At 38.0% G+C, this 14,517-nt stretch overlaps 1 long non-coding RNA gene across 1 annotated transcript; it reads left to right on the top strand.

Moving 5' to 3' along the window:
- The first annotated feature begins 2,568 nt into the window (after positions 1-2,568).
- Positions 2,569-11,130, top strand: LOC144030254 (uncharacterized). Its single transcript, XR_013287223.1, has 4 exons — positions 2,569-2,670; positions 3,263-3,339; positions 3,463-3,547; positions 11,074-11,130. It is a non-coding gene; the product is annotated as an uncharacterized LOC144030254 (long non-coding RNA).
- The last annotated feature ends 3,387 nt before the right edge of the window (positions 11,131-14,517 follow it).

Here is a 14,517-nt window from a genome sequence, read left to right as displayed (position 1 = left end):
TCTTTCTTTTTGTACATTTTTTTTTCTAGCAAAATTATTACCTTTTTTTCGTAACATTCATATTTTATTTTTCAGTTTTATTGTCTTACTAGTTGATTTTTAGTAGGGGTGTGAATTGCCTAGTACCTGACGATTCGATTCGTATCACGATTCACAGGTCACGATTCGATTCGATACCGATTAATCCCGATACGAATTTATAAGTCGATTGTTGCGATTTTTTTCATTCAAATTTAGAAAATACTAATCAGGAAGCTTGTAGAGTGTAAGATTTATATGAAAATGTATTATTTATTTATCTGAAATTTCAGTCTTATAGAGGTTGTAATCTGTTTCATGTTTAAACAGCATTAAAATAAAATATTAAGGCTTAATGTTCCGTTCATATAACATTCTTCCATGCTCAAGGTGTGAATCCTAAAAAAAAAATAAAAAAATCGATTCTGCCGATTATTGAATCGATTCGAGAATCGCGCGATGTAGTATCGTGATATATCGCCGAATCGATTTTTTTTAACACCCCTAATTTTTAGTAATATTATTTGTATGATTTTCCTTTAATATTTTTGCCAGGGGGAAAAAAAGTCTTGATTTTTATTTTCAACATTATGTACCTACTTTACACTTTTTTGTTTCTTGTCGTACTCATAAAATTGACTTTTTTTTTCCTTCCATGTAAAATTAAGACATAAATTTCAGAAAACTTTTTTTTTTTTTTTTTTAATAATTATCTCACATTAAAAGTATAGTGTTATACTTAGAACAATCCGCCAATTCCTCGTAAAATTTTGATGTGACGGTCGTAACAATTTAACTTAAAAAGAAAACAAAAAACTTTATTCTTACATTGCTGTATTTTCTTTTCAGTGTGGCCCGAATACTCACAAAGGAAATTGCAAGTGAATAACCAGATTTCAAAGGTTGGCATCCATCAAGCCGTCAGGTGCCCTTCCTCATCTCTCTGACCAAAGCTTTGGCTTGATGATCCCACCCACACAAAGTTGAAAAATATTGTAAGGACAGAGCTGGCCAAGTTCTCACACTGAGCCTCGCGAGCGCCATTTGTGTGCACTTTCCTGACACTGACTGACACACTAACAACAACCACCAAGGCAGAGAGGTCCGTGTTCGACAATCAAGGATTTTACACACAAGCACATTCCTACGCTGTGCCTGCCAATGAGGACCGAAGATGTTCTCCTAAAAAGACTCACACCACCACCTTCAGTCAGTCCGCTTCACCCGCCCACTTTGCCAATTTGGGCTGAAATCAAAACATGACTTGTTATGACCTCCCATTAAGCTACCAAAAAAAAAAAAAAAAAAAAAGATGTGTCTCAGCGAGACTAGAGGGGAAGACTTTCTTCGTGCATTAGAAAGTTCTATTAGAATTCAACATTGTCGTTTGCTTTTTGAGCTTTGGAGCGAAAACCTTTTGTGAGGATTGTGGTTACGGCATCCAGGCCAAGTTAGGCTAGGCTAGGCTAGTACTGACGTTACTTTGTGCTATGGAGCCGTGCAGTTATCAACCGGTGCACATTTTAAAGAGATGAATATGATTCTGAATACATTTATGTGATGCGTATGATGTTAGAGTTCAATATATAACATGAATAGGGTGGACCCCTTCCGTAATAGTCAAATAAAGACAGTTGGTAAAATGCCAAGTCTACCTTATTCATTTGAAATATTGGCATCAAATGCATGTCTATATTTACCTGAAAAAAAAATCATTTAACATGCAGAATGTGATGGACAAAATAAAAGGGGCAAGCAAAACTACTATTCATATATTGGGTTTTTACCCATATCACAATTAAATGAAGTTTTATGTTCATATGCTTATATTATTTTCTTATCAATAAATACTACCAAAACTACTTTTTTTTTTTTTCCCCACTTCCATTTTGTATTTTGTTGACAGAATTTAAAGGAACACGAGACTTGTGAAAAACTAAACCGCTATTCTGTGAAGTAGATAATTTCAACTCTTCCCTGGGAAAAAAAATTGCCAATTTATGTTGAGCAATCATGATTTTATAGCACTTTTTATGAATAATTTTACGTTGAGTACTGTATCGGCATTTTTGACAGTCACGTGATCATCATGACGTATCGCGTGCACTGCGTAAAATACACCTTGAATGACATGGCCGCCAGTGGCAGCATTGAACTCACGAGGAATGATCGCGTCCCACACTGTACGATCGAATTCGGACACTTAATCGGTTTAAACTAATTATTTGAACTATTAAAGGAATAAGATGCGAAATATATTTGTACTTCTATTCTTTGTACACAATGCCTAATCCAATACTGGAAAGTGATTAATAAGGCTTGTGTTGCTTTAAACAGTAAATTTTACATTTTATTTTCTGGGATACATTGTATTTGTCAGAGTAGTTTTTATGCAACATACTTTTACTCGAGTATTTTTGAGAAGAACAAACGGTACTCTGCCACGCTGAAATACATTCCGCTCACTACTATTCTTATAACGCCATTAATTGCTTGTTTCCCCAATCCAACAGAACTAGCGATATTTGACCAATCAAAAGGAGTCTTGCAGTCACATGACTGCACACAACGTCTGCAGCTTCATATAGAGAAACAAAGTGACTACATTTTGCGAAATTTTGTACAAACAACAGAGAACAGAATCACAGCCTGGTGAGACTAATGTTGTTTTATAAATGTAAAGACAATTTCTGGTGGCGGAATTCAATTCAATTACTTATAGGACCACTTTTACTTGAGTACAATTTCTGGCTCCTCTTCCTCCATTATTTTAAATTGTTTAGATTCGGTGAGTTTCCATTATGATACACGCACATGTTCCTCGCCTGAAACAGGCCAAAGCAAGGTGACGTCAGTAAGGCGGACACCCGCGAAGATACCCTTCGTCTATTTTCAGGGTATTCAGGAAACACAATACATTGCATGTCAGAGTAACGAGCAGCCAAGCTGCCGCGTCGGCCATGTCGTGAGAACGTTCTCACCTTGACTCGGAGGCCGCATTGATTTTTCTCCATTTATCTTCGCCCTCCTGCATTGTGTCAATCGATTCCATGTTTTCTGCAAGTGCAGCGGTGCGGAATAAGCCGGAATGTGATGCTAATTCGTTTCTGGACGAATGTAGAGGCATTTTTATACGTCATTTGTCACTGCTCTGTATGGAATACAAACTCCATCAAATAGTGAAAGAATTCCCATCTGGTGAGCAGGGGGAGTGAAAATGAAGTTGATTTTCTCCTCTGATCAGTGTCGAAGTGCTGAAGCGGATGACCACGGAGGAGATGAGAGGGGCCTGTTCGGTAAAGCGTCATGATGCAAACTCAAGTAAGGCCCGAGGACGAACGGTGCGATTCTGTGGCGCCGCGCTTTTTTTTTTTGGTGTTAACTCATTTTAATTTCCATCTTCAAACGTATGCAAGCGATCAAAGGCTACTTTTATGGTCACAGAGTGATTGCGCTGGCAGACACCTTGAGCAGGAAGATGTGCAGCACAGGAAATGGACCTTCAAGGGCTGCTCCTCATTGGCCAAGCGTGAGTCACAGATGTTGTTTTTTTTTGTTTGTTTGTTTTTTGGTCACTACTTTTACTTTAGCACATTAGGTTTCATATATAATCCTTTACACTACAGAGACACTTCAAGGAGGATGTTTTGAAGAGATAAATTTAGTTTACTAGTTTAAGTAAAGTTCAATGTTAAATGTTAAGTTCAAAACAAAAAAAATCTTTATAATAAATGATAAATACATAAATAATAAAAATAAAATAAAAATGATTAATAAATAAAAATAAAATGTAAAAAATTATAAAAAATAATACATCTTTATAATAAAGTGTTGTCGTGCGAGTTTAAAGCAAACATGAAATACATGCATATGCTTTACTAATTGTATCATGCCTCAAAAAGTCAAAACAAATCTGGGAGTTCCAACCATTATCATGATTGAGGTCATGCAAACTGTGAGAATCACCCTCCCCTTTTAAAAAAAAAAAAAAAAGAAAGAAAAAGTCATCTACCCATTACACCAAATATTTTTAACTGTTTTGGGGATTTTAACAGCATAATTATTTGTAAGGAATAGAAATATGACACAATTTGGGGGGAATATTGTATTAATTACACTGCATTACTTGATTTTACAGATTGTACACTAAAAAGCATGGATTTTCCTAAATTATATATATCTATATATATATAAAAGTAAATCAGGTAATGTTAAAATCTGTAATTTGTGTGTATTGTTCTCGCCTTTTTGTTTTTATTTGTCAAAATTAGCAAAAAAAAATAACACATTACACAAGTGGTTAAAAACCTTTGTAGATTTAAAAAAAAATAAAAAAAATAAAAATATATACTCTATACCATTATTATTATTGTTTTTGTTGTTGTTGTTATTATATTAGCATGCAGGAATCAGCCCACCTGAGAGCACTTGATAAGCATTCAGTGACTGTGTGATAAGCTGGATAAACAGCAAGTTGCCACCGGCAGTGCAGCGCCGCCATCCCTGCATGTCAAATATTCATTAGCTTCCAGCACCACTGCACAGTCTGGCCCAAAATAGAGGAGAGAAGATTCTTGGGCACATTTTTACCCACCTTAGATGCGCCTTTGACTTCCTCACTGTGTGGGTATGTGGGGGTGACTGGTCACTTCAAAAGTCTGTTTCCCCAGATGTCATTAACCATAAGGCTTACAAATGTGTCATCATCATCGACATAGTCGACATTTTGAAGGTTAGCAGATGACACATACCAATTTTTTTTTATATATTATTGTCTCTGTCTTCTCAGTTTAGCTATTCTTTGGAAACTCTCACCATTTTTTTTACATTTTACGTTACATAGTTTTGACTCACGAGCATGACGAATACACAGCGATAGCAAAGCCTTTGCATTTGTTTACATTCTTGCTAGCTAGCTAGCTAGCCAGCTAGCTAGCCTCCAACCTGTCTATCTGTGGGTTGTGTTGGCATATTGTGATAATTACATTCTGTAGAATGAAATATTATAGTACTATGCAGTATATTATTGACATTATCTAGGGTAATCCCTCCAAAAGGGGCAAAAAAAATAATAATCTTCCCAGTGGCTTGTATTTATTGATTTCAAGATGTAACACGACGCAGTGGAAGGTCCGCTCTCATTTATTAGGATGCTAAATGTAATAAGAAACATTTCTATCATTTGCACACTCATACCACAGAGGGAAAATATACTTATGCTATCTATTGAAGGTTTAACAGAAAAAACCCCCAAAAACACTTATTAGACCCGTGTCTTCCAAATGACTTCAATTTGACAAAAACGTACAAGAGGGAAGCAAATTACAGATGTGACATTGACAATAAATCTCTGCTATATTCATACTGTTCGCATCGTGTCTTTCATACTGCAATTCTGCAAATCGGTATATTGCATTGTTCTTTTTGTGATGATACTTTTTAAAGTGCTGCCTGAAAATAGAGGAGCGAAAGCTGGGCACAGATGGCTTCCAGCAGATGGAAACTATAAGAAAAAACACAAGCACCTAAGCAGTCTAAATCAAAATGCTGCTGCCTGTCAACCATAAAAAAGAAAAAAAAAACATTCAGGTGAATTGGTGCGTTATGAGATGTTTGCTATGACGGCACCCCGGGGCGAGCTTTGTGTTCTATTCATGTTTAGAGCTCTTGAAGAGAAATATATCCTGAAAAGCACATCATGCTATAACTGCAGAGCAGGAAAGTGGAAATCTGCACATTCCCGTCACGCCTTTTATTGTGAAAATGCAGTCTAAACAGCATAATTTATTCATTCACATCATTATGACTTCTCAACAATCGTAACCAGAAGAAATCAATGGAATTTAAATAATCACGAAGACAGCAAGCTGTATGACTGTATAAGCTTAAAAAACTAATAATAAAATAATTCAATTTATTCCATTCCTTTAAAAAAAGAGAAATGAAAAGGGACAGAAAGAAACTTATGTTTTCTACCTCTAATCAACAACAACAAAATAATCAACACAAAGTAAATGACAGCGAGCGGTGAAGACGCTTTCAATGTAACAATTCTATCAAATAATTCAGCAGCATGTCCTTTTGTTATATGTATTTTTCCAGTATTTGAGCTTTTGTCAAGTTTTTAAAGATACAGCTAGACTGAGATGATTTTGTTTTACAATCTAGATTGTTCCATAAACTGACACCTTGAGTTGAAATACATGGTTCTTTTTGGTTTGTTCTATACTTTGTTTTAGAGAAAATATCTGGTCCTTTTTTGAAATTTAATTTGTATATTAACTGGTAAACTTTCATGATGTTCTTTTAACATTATTTTGAGATGGTTAAACTCCATCAATTCATTACATTTTTAACTTAAAGTTTTTAGTTGTATAAATAATGGATTAGTGTGGTCTCTGCATCCGCAGCCGCAAACAAAAATTCATCTAGTGATAAAGACATTCACATCAATAATCCAGCAACAAGTCTGCTCGCTCGGAAGGATGTAAGTTTAGTTAAGCAAGCCGATAAACCAGTAACCATGACCAAGAAACCGGTCTGGCTTTTATGCAATGGGATCGGAGCAGGAATTTAACAGACATGCAACATGTGGATTTCTTTTCACAAATACTGTCTGTTATAATTCCGACTTTCTCCTCACAGTTCATAAACGCAACATGGTGATGGTGATTACTGTTATGCACCAGGTGGAATTTAGCAATGCTTCAATTAAAATGCACAAAAGCAACCAGATAGAAATGAAAAGCTCCAAAGAGGTAAGGAGAGTGACGAACACAGTTCAGCAGTGTGCGTGTGTGCCACAGAGGACACGTTTGATTAAACTTGTATACATGGACCTGCTGGCTGCACCAGATGAGCAGCAGCAGCAGCAGATGTGTTTTTCATCGCTTGTGCTTTTCCAGGTTTGTGTGCGCCCAGCTGTACTGTAGCATAACCGCCATTCCTCAACTCTCACGTAAACATACCCAATTGCCCCTCCCCTCTTCCACCACCATGCACCATGCCAGGGTCTCCCCGATAACACTATTAGCATGTAAATGACAGCTGAGCCCTTTGGCCAGCGGGAGCTGGTTGCCTGCGCCAGATCTCCAGTTTCTTGGCTCATTAGGACTATTTTTCTCTTTGAAGGGTTACACATGGGGGGGGGGGACATGGGGGGGGGGGGGGGGGGGGGTCACAAAGCGCAGGAATTAATAAGAATATTGTTTCTGGATTAGAAATCAGATGGAATTCAAATGTAGAAGGTAGGTAGGTAGGTATAAGGTTAGCTGAATAGCTAAGTTGACCGATGGGTAGCCTAAGTAGATTGGTAGCTGGAAAAATGGATAGGTAGGAAGAGTTCGCTAGGTAGCTAAGTCACTGTGTGGGTGAGTATGTAGGTACTCAACTAGTTGAGAGGTAAGGTAGGTAGGTAGGTAGGTGATAGTTGATATACGGGAAGGAAGGGTTAGCTAGGTAGATAAATCAGTTTAGGTAGGTTGGAGGTAACAAGGTAGGTAGGTAGGAAGGTTGGTTGGTTGGTTGGTTGGTTGGTTGGTTGGTTGGTTGGTTGGTTTATTGGTTGGTGATAGTTGATAGACGGGAAGGAAGGATTAGCTAGGTAGATAAATCAGTTTAGGTAAGTTGGAGGTAAGGTATGTAGGTAGGTTGGTGATAGTTGATAGACGGGAAGGAAGGGTTAGCTAGGTAGATAAATCAGTTTAGGTAGGTTGGAGGTAACAAGGTAGGTAGGTAGGAAGGTTGGTTGGTTGGTTGGTTGGTTGGTTGATTGGTTGGTGATAGTTGATAGACGGGAAGGAAGGATTAGCTAGGTAGATAAATCAGTTTAGGTCAGTTGGAGGTAGGTATGTAGTAGATTGGAAGGAAGGGTTAGCTTGGTAGATAAATCAGTTTAGGTAGGTTGGAGATAAGGTATGTAGGTAGGTTGGTTGGTTGGTGATAGTTGATAGACGGGAAGGAAGGGTTAGCTAGGTAGATAAATCAGTTTAGGTAGGTAGTAGATTGGAAGGAAGGGTTAGCTAGGTAGATAAATCAGTTTAGGTAGGTTGGAGGTAAGGTATGTAGGTAGGTTGGTTGGTTGGATGGTGACAGTTGATAGACAGGAAGGAAGGGTTAGCTAGGTAGATAAATCAGTTTTAGGTAGGTAGGTCGGTAGGTCGGTAGGTGATAGTTGATAGACGGGAAGGAAGGGTTAGCTAGGTAGATAAATCAGTTTAGGTAGGTTGGAGGTAACAAGGTAGGTACGGTAGGTTGGTTGGCTGGTGATAGTTGACAGATGGGAAGGAAGGGTTAGCGATGTAGATAAATCAGTTTAGGTAGGTAGGGAGGTATCTAGCATAGTGGGTAGATATGAATGGGTAAGTTGGTAACTAGCTTAGTAGATGGGTAGGTAGGTTTTTGGGTGGGTTAAGTAGGTATGTAAGTAGGTAGGTAGGTGGGTTATATACTTAATGGATAAGTAGAATGGTGACTAGCTTATTGGGTGATTAATTACATAGGTGGGTAGGTTAGATAGGTAGGTAAGTACGTACGTAGGTTTTAGGTATTTAGGTAACTAGGTAGGTAGGTCGGTAGGTAGGTCCGCTGGTAGTTAGGTGGGTTGGTCTAGGTAAGTGGATAGATGTGTAGGAAGTCTTAGCTAGCTAAGCAGGTAGGTAGGTAGATAGGTAGGCTGCACTGAAGTGAACCAAAGCTTTTGACTTGGTTGTAACACAGCAAGCGTATCAGCTGGAATGAGAGCCCCGACTTGTGCTCAAATGCGTTCCTGGCAGTGCTGGCTGCTCTCACAGGATCCGTTGAATAATTGAAGGGAGAGCGGCGTTCTCTGATGAAAACCCAGCCAGCTACTCTCCTGCATCTCCTCCTGTCGGCTCCCCTGAGCTCAGGCATGGGGCTCTGCTGATGGAAACAACGTGGCGCAGAGATGTGCCGGTCACGGCCCGAGCACGCCGCCGCCGTGTTTTGCGCGCCTCAGAGACTTCACAAGGAAGGCAAAATGTGCCAAAGCCAAGCAGCAACAAAGGTGGGCTGTCTCACAGCATCACAAAGGACAGAAGATGATGAAAGGACTTTCTAATTTCACGGCAGCCGCAGAAGGTAGCTCGCTTCTGCCCGCAGGCCGCTAACACTTCCTACACTGCTCATGTTCCACTTTAGTCTGGAAATGTCATGAATTGTTTGAGGGGGAACTATTGCCTTGTAAAATACTATTATACTACAACTTTTTCACATAAGAATACAATTCTAATATTACTTCTTATGTTACACTTTATTCTAATATTTTGACATTACATTATTTAATTATTCTTTTAATATTACTGTACCCTGAGTCTCAATATGTTTATGATTGTTTTTGTAAAATGAGTTAAAAAAAAAACCAAAACAAAACAAAAAAAACTTCAAATTCACTATATGTCAATGTTTTTCTGCTAATACTATATTTTAGAGGGGGATTGCTAAAATTCTTTTAAAATTCAGACTTTTTCCCCATAAAATTTGGACTGTTTTCATGTAATTAAACATTTAAAAATACAGCCGTTATTCTAATAAAATTGTATTAATTATTTTCCACATGTTAAATATTGAGTATTCTTGTAGCACTCTTGATTTTTTAATTAATTTTAAATGTTTGGTTTTCTTCAAATAGTATGTTTATGCAGTCTATAGTTTCATTCATTTACATGGTTTCTTGTAATATTTTAATACTTAGATTTTTGTAATCATTTCTTGTAAATTATTTAATAAAAATGTCAGTATTAGCTGTGAGTTTAACTTTATTGCCTCTTTTCTCGTTGTATTACAACTGCATTTTCGTAAAATTATGACACTTTCATAACATTTTTTAAAACTTTTCTATTATTTCGATTAAATATTTGTGAAAAAAATTCTTGTAAAACAACGTTTTTGTGAAATAGCATTTTCTTCCTCATTACAAAATTTGTCTTTTTATACTTCGTAATGTTTTTTTTGTTTGTTTGTTTTTTCCAAAAACGTTGAGTCATTTCTGTCTTTTTTTTTCAACTTCACATGTTCTTGGCTCCCAAAAATGTAGTCGTCATGGAAACCAATAGCCGGCATCACTGGCGTGTTCACAGAGTCATGCACCATGATTTTGGACTTGATGAAGTTATTTATAGATCAAACCGGAGACGTTGCCAAATCATCATGCAGCAACTAATCAGGAAGAATATTGACTTATTTTTACAGCTGAGGTGTAAACGAGTGTTACAGACGTGAAATGAATGCAGCATAATGGTAACGTAATGTGTGGCGTTGCGGCGAACGTCGACTTCAATGAATGTGTCAATGATGCCAGCTGTCTTCCTTCTCGCTTCTTGATAGTCATCATCACCCGTCTATGTAAAGCAGTTTGAGCATTAGGCCACATCCTTGATGCACAACTTAAATATTTGTGGTTCGACATTTGAAAAAGCACTTTTTTTTTCTTTTTTTTTTAACCTTGCCTCTGATTTGCCAAAAAGACTAAAATTGTTATTTACTAAGAGCACAGTGCCCCCTAACTTAATATTTTCTGCGCCCAAGAAGGGGCGCACATTGTAAATCAAAGTACAAAGTAAATGAATACTTTTTCTCATTTTTGATGTATTACTGACAGTGATAAATAGTTTAACAATAAATACAGAGCCTACAATGTTCTACATTTACTATTTAGAAATATGTTAAAGTTTTGTGCATATAGTTAATACTAAAATGTATGCATGTGAGGGGCAGGTAGTATTTTTGTCCACTTGGAGGCGCCATTCTCGATTTTTACACTGTAGTATCTGTGACATTGTATATATATGTGTGTGTGCCTTTAAATGGCGGATCTGGCCTGCTGAGTCACATGGACGTCAGTGAGTGAGAATGTAAAGTTGGCTAGCTGTTAGCTTGCTAAACTGTTAGCCGCTTTGCGTGTTGGCGTCAGTTGTTGTCTAAGAATGTGCTTGCGTTACTGTATTTTGCTACGACTTGATTTCATTTGACTGTATTTTCGTTAAAAAAAAAAAAAAAATCACAACCATACTTTGAGAACTTTATTCTCTTATTTAGGGATGCTGTTAACCTGGCGATGGAACCTCTCCACAGTAATTTGGTCTGGAAAAGGCGGTTCTGTACAATAATTCGAGCTGATTGTGATTGGACGATGCGACATTCTACACGTTTGTTTTAACCAATCACGGCCACGGGTGAAAATTTCATCTTCGTACTTGTCGAAGAGGGGAAAAGCACGAACATCTTAGCAGCTAGAAATGCACGAAGCGCCTCTCGCTGTTCAACATTCAACAAGGAAACGGTGAGTAAATCTGCGAGAACACAATTAATTGTAGCGTCCATTCGTCCATGTTGGGTTTGTTTGTTAGCTCCGGCGTCGGCGCTGGCTTCCTGGTTTCGTCCCAGTTGCATATCCCGCCCCCAAACACAATGTCGTTCTGTGATTGGTCCAAACCACCAGCGGTTCGGGAACGGTGGTTATCAGCGGGAGCGGTACAAGATGTATTCTCCGGACTTTGTGAACTCACAAATAAATTCATCTTGCGAGAGTAAGGTTAGGATGTTGTGACTCGTTTGTGCTTTCAGACGCTTAAATTATGAAACGAAAGAAACCCTTTTTGTGGTGCATATTATACGATATGTTATACAATACGAATAGAAACGGGAGTGTGGATGCCATTGGTAATGCCATCTTCCCCACTTTTCTCACGCAAATCTTCAGTGGGGGCTCATCTTATTATACACACACAATTATCATCAACTGGCTGCACAAGAGCATCTCTTCTTTTAAAGCAAAAGATGACGAGAATGTGAAACACATACGGTGAAAAACGTCATTCTCATCCCACAGCGGGAGACGTGTTGTCGTCCGTTGCAATCGCGGCTGAATGGTGAAATTGGAGGCGAGCGTTTATTCCCACACTCCATTAGCCACTTTAATCTCTCCCCCAATGTGGGTTTGAGAGAAGCTCCATTCTGCTCCATCATGCTTCATTACATGTGTCGTGATGGAACCCCTGCTAAAAAAAAAACAACAGCAGCAGATACGTTTATGGTGCGGAGCGTTCGGAAACACAAGCAACATTGTTACTAATGGTTGTACCACAAAACTAACATTTTAAACGTGTAGAATTACCGTCAGATATGCATTGCAGATGGTTGGAATGTTATGGAAAACAAACTTTTTAAGGCCTTGTGTACAATAGGTGTGTTTTTGTGGAGTGGCTGACCACCCATCAAGTGTGAAATTAACCAAGGAAATCTTCCTAAAACCTAATTTACATAATTAGCACCCACCAAACAATTTTTCCAGCTCATAACTTGATGAGTTATGCTGGGTGACGATCACGAGCAACTTTCAAGTGACTACACTCTCTAAAACTCGACCATGTCTTTGTATGGCACAACTTTTCAACTTGATTCTATACAAATATATACGTATAGAGGTCCCAAATTTAGGCCAGGAATTTGCAATAGAAAAAGAAAAAAAAAAGAAAACGAGACACTGACAGTGATTTTAGAGCTCAGAATTTTTGTGGTATAAACGAAAGAGAGTCTCATGATGTTGTTGACTATTTAGACACTTCATTATAGTTGACTCTTATTAAAATATGGCTGTGTGTGTCGGAAATTATACTGCAGGGTGTTTCATTTGCAATTTCCTTGAGTCGAATGTTTTGATTTGCGAAGCCGACCCGTCAAACTAAATCCAAATGTCGCATTTCCTTATCAAAACATTTATTTGTGGTATATGTTGTTTTGCTTTCCATGAAAAAAAAAACTAATCTTATCTCAACTATTTTGATCTTGCTAGAGGAGAAAAATGTAAGAACATAAATACTATAAATGATTTCCACAAAACACAGAAATATAAAGTGACTTTTAAACACATTTCAAAACCCTTCCCTGAACAGTTGACATTTAAATACAAAGAAAACCAATAACGTCAATATCCACTCAACAGGCACAAACACAAACATTTTTAGGCCATATTTCAACATCAGGCTCTCAATACTAAGCTTACTACTTTCTTCTCATAAAATTGAAATCGCCCCAGTAGTCTATTGACTTTCCACTTAATATAATGCTTAATTCCGCTACAATTATTATTTTGTTCTACTAGAATTAAGACTTTGTCCTTTTAATATTACAACTTCATATTCACGAAACATATTAGTATTAGCACTCCAGTCTCATAAAAACAAATCCTGGGAGCACTAAAACGTTATTGTTTTTTTTCTTTTTCTTATAGTACGATTTTTTTAAGGGCATTATAACTTTTTTCTTGGAAAAACTAATCATTTCTTTTTTCCACATACATTCCACTTCATTTTTGTGCTGTTTAAAACAATGTTTTTTCTTAATATTAATACCTTTTCCAGTAATGTTGTTCAAATGTGGCCACAGTACTTCATCATCGCGCTTTCATCATGAAAATTAGTCACAGTGTCGGCGGCGTTTTTAAACAGGCGTATCATTCCAGCTGAGGTGTCGGTATCAGGAATTGGTCCCTGCAGCCAAATTGTCCTTGGTTGCGGGAATTGCTCTTTTTTTTTTTTTATCATTTTCATCATGTCACATTTCTATCTTCCTTATTTCATGTCGAGTCTTTGAAGCTGCTGACTATTTCTTTCCCCCCTCACTTTTTTTTTCTTTCCCTGCAATGAGTCATCCCTGCGAGCATCCCGACATAAAAGTACACCTCAAGTTCACTTCAGCCGAATTGAAGACTAACCCAATTCAGGATGTTATCAACAACTCACACTGTGAGATAGGATGAAGTGCAGTTCCTCAGAAAAACACATTGCGAAGATGCAGGGATTTACCGTTACGCCACCTAAGGGAAGCGAAACAATACTGGTTTAAGTACGGACCCCTGCGGGACACCATGACTGATTTTTATACACTTTTGCTACTACACAAGGTCAGGAATAAAATGCCAATCAAATTCCGGATTGCATGACTTTATTGGGCATTCAAATTGGTACCTTTAATTCATCCTTCACACAGGCAATAGCTGAGCTTGGCTGCTCCAACTACACTGGAAAGCAGAGGAACACCAGGAAAGAAAGACACACCTCAGCTAGCTTTCTTCCCCACAGCTTCACACACAAATGAAAGCCACGGGAAAGAAGAGGAGAGCAACATGCGGCAAAAGCCCTGCCAGTCGGCGGCTCTACGCAAGGTGCTCGAGCACACGAATTGGCCACGAGGGAGCAGATGTTCCCGCGCCGTGTAGAATCTTCTCGCTAATAGCCGCCGCTGGCATTGTGCTCCGGCGTACTGTGACGACCTCTTGTCTGTGCACGCATCTTTATTCATGTGGATGCTCTTATTTGCTGCACAGCGGATTCGGTCGAATAAGCTTTCTATGCTTTTGCTTTGCAGGATTTATCATATGCGGTCATGCAATGACAATCGTGGCAATTATTCTCAATGCGCACAACCGCTTATGTATTATTTATTCACATATAGCTGAAGTTTATAAAAAAAATATTCAAA

Source organism: Festucalex cinctus, chromosome 11 (assembly GCF_051991245.1).
Source record: "Festucalex cinctus isolate MCC-2025b chromosome 11, RoL_Fcin_1.0, whole genome shotgun sequence".
NCBI lineage: Eukaryota > Metazoa > Chordata > Actinopteri > Syngnathiformes > Syngnathidae > Festucalex > Festucalex cinctus.
Note: the sequence above shows the minus strand (reverse complement) of the source record. Positions and strands in the feature narration are given on the sequence as shown.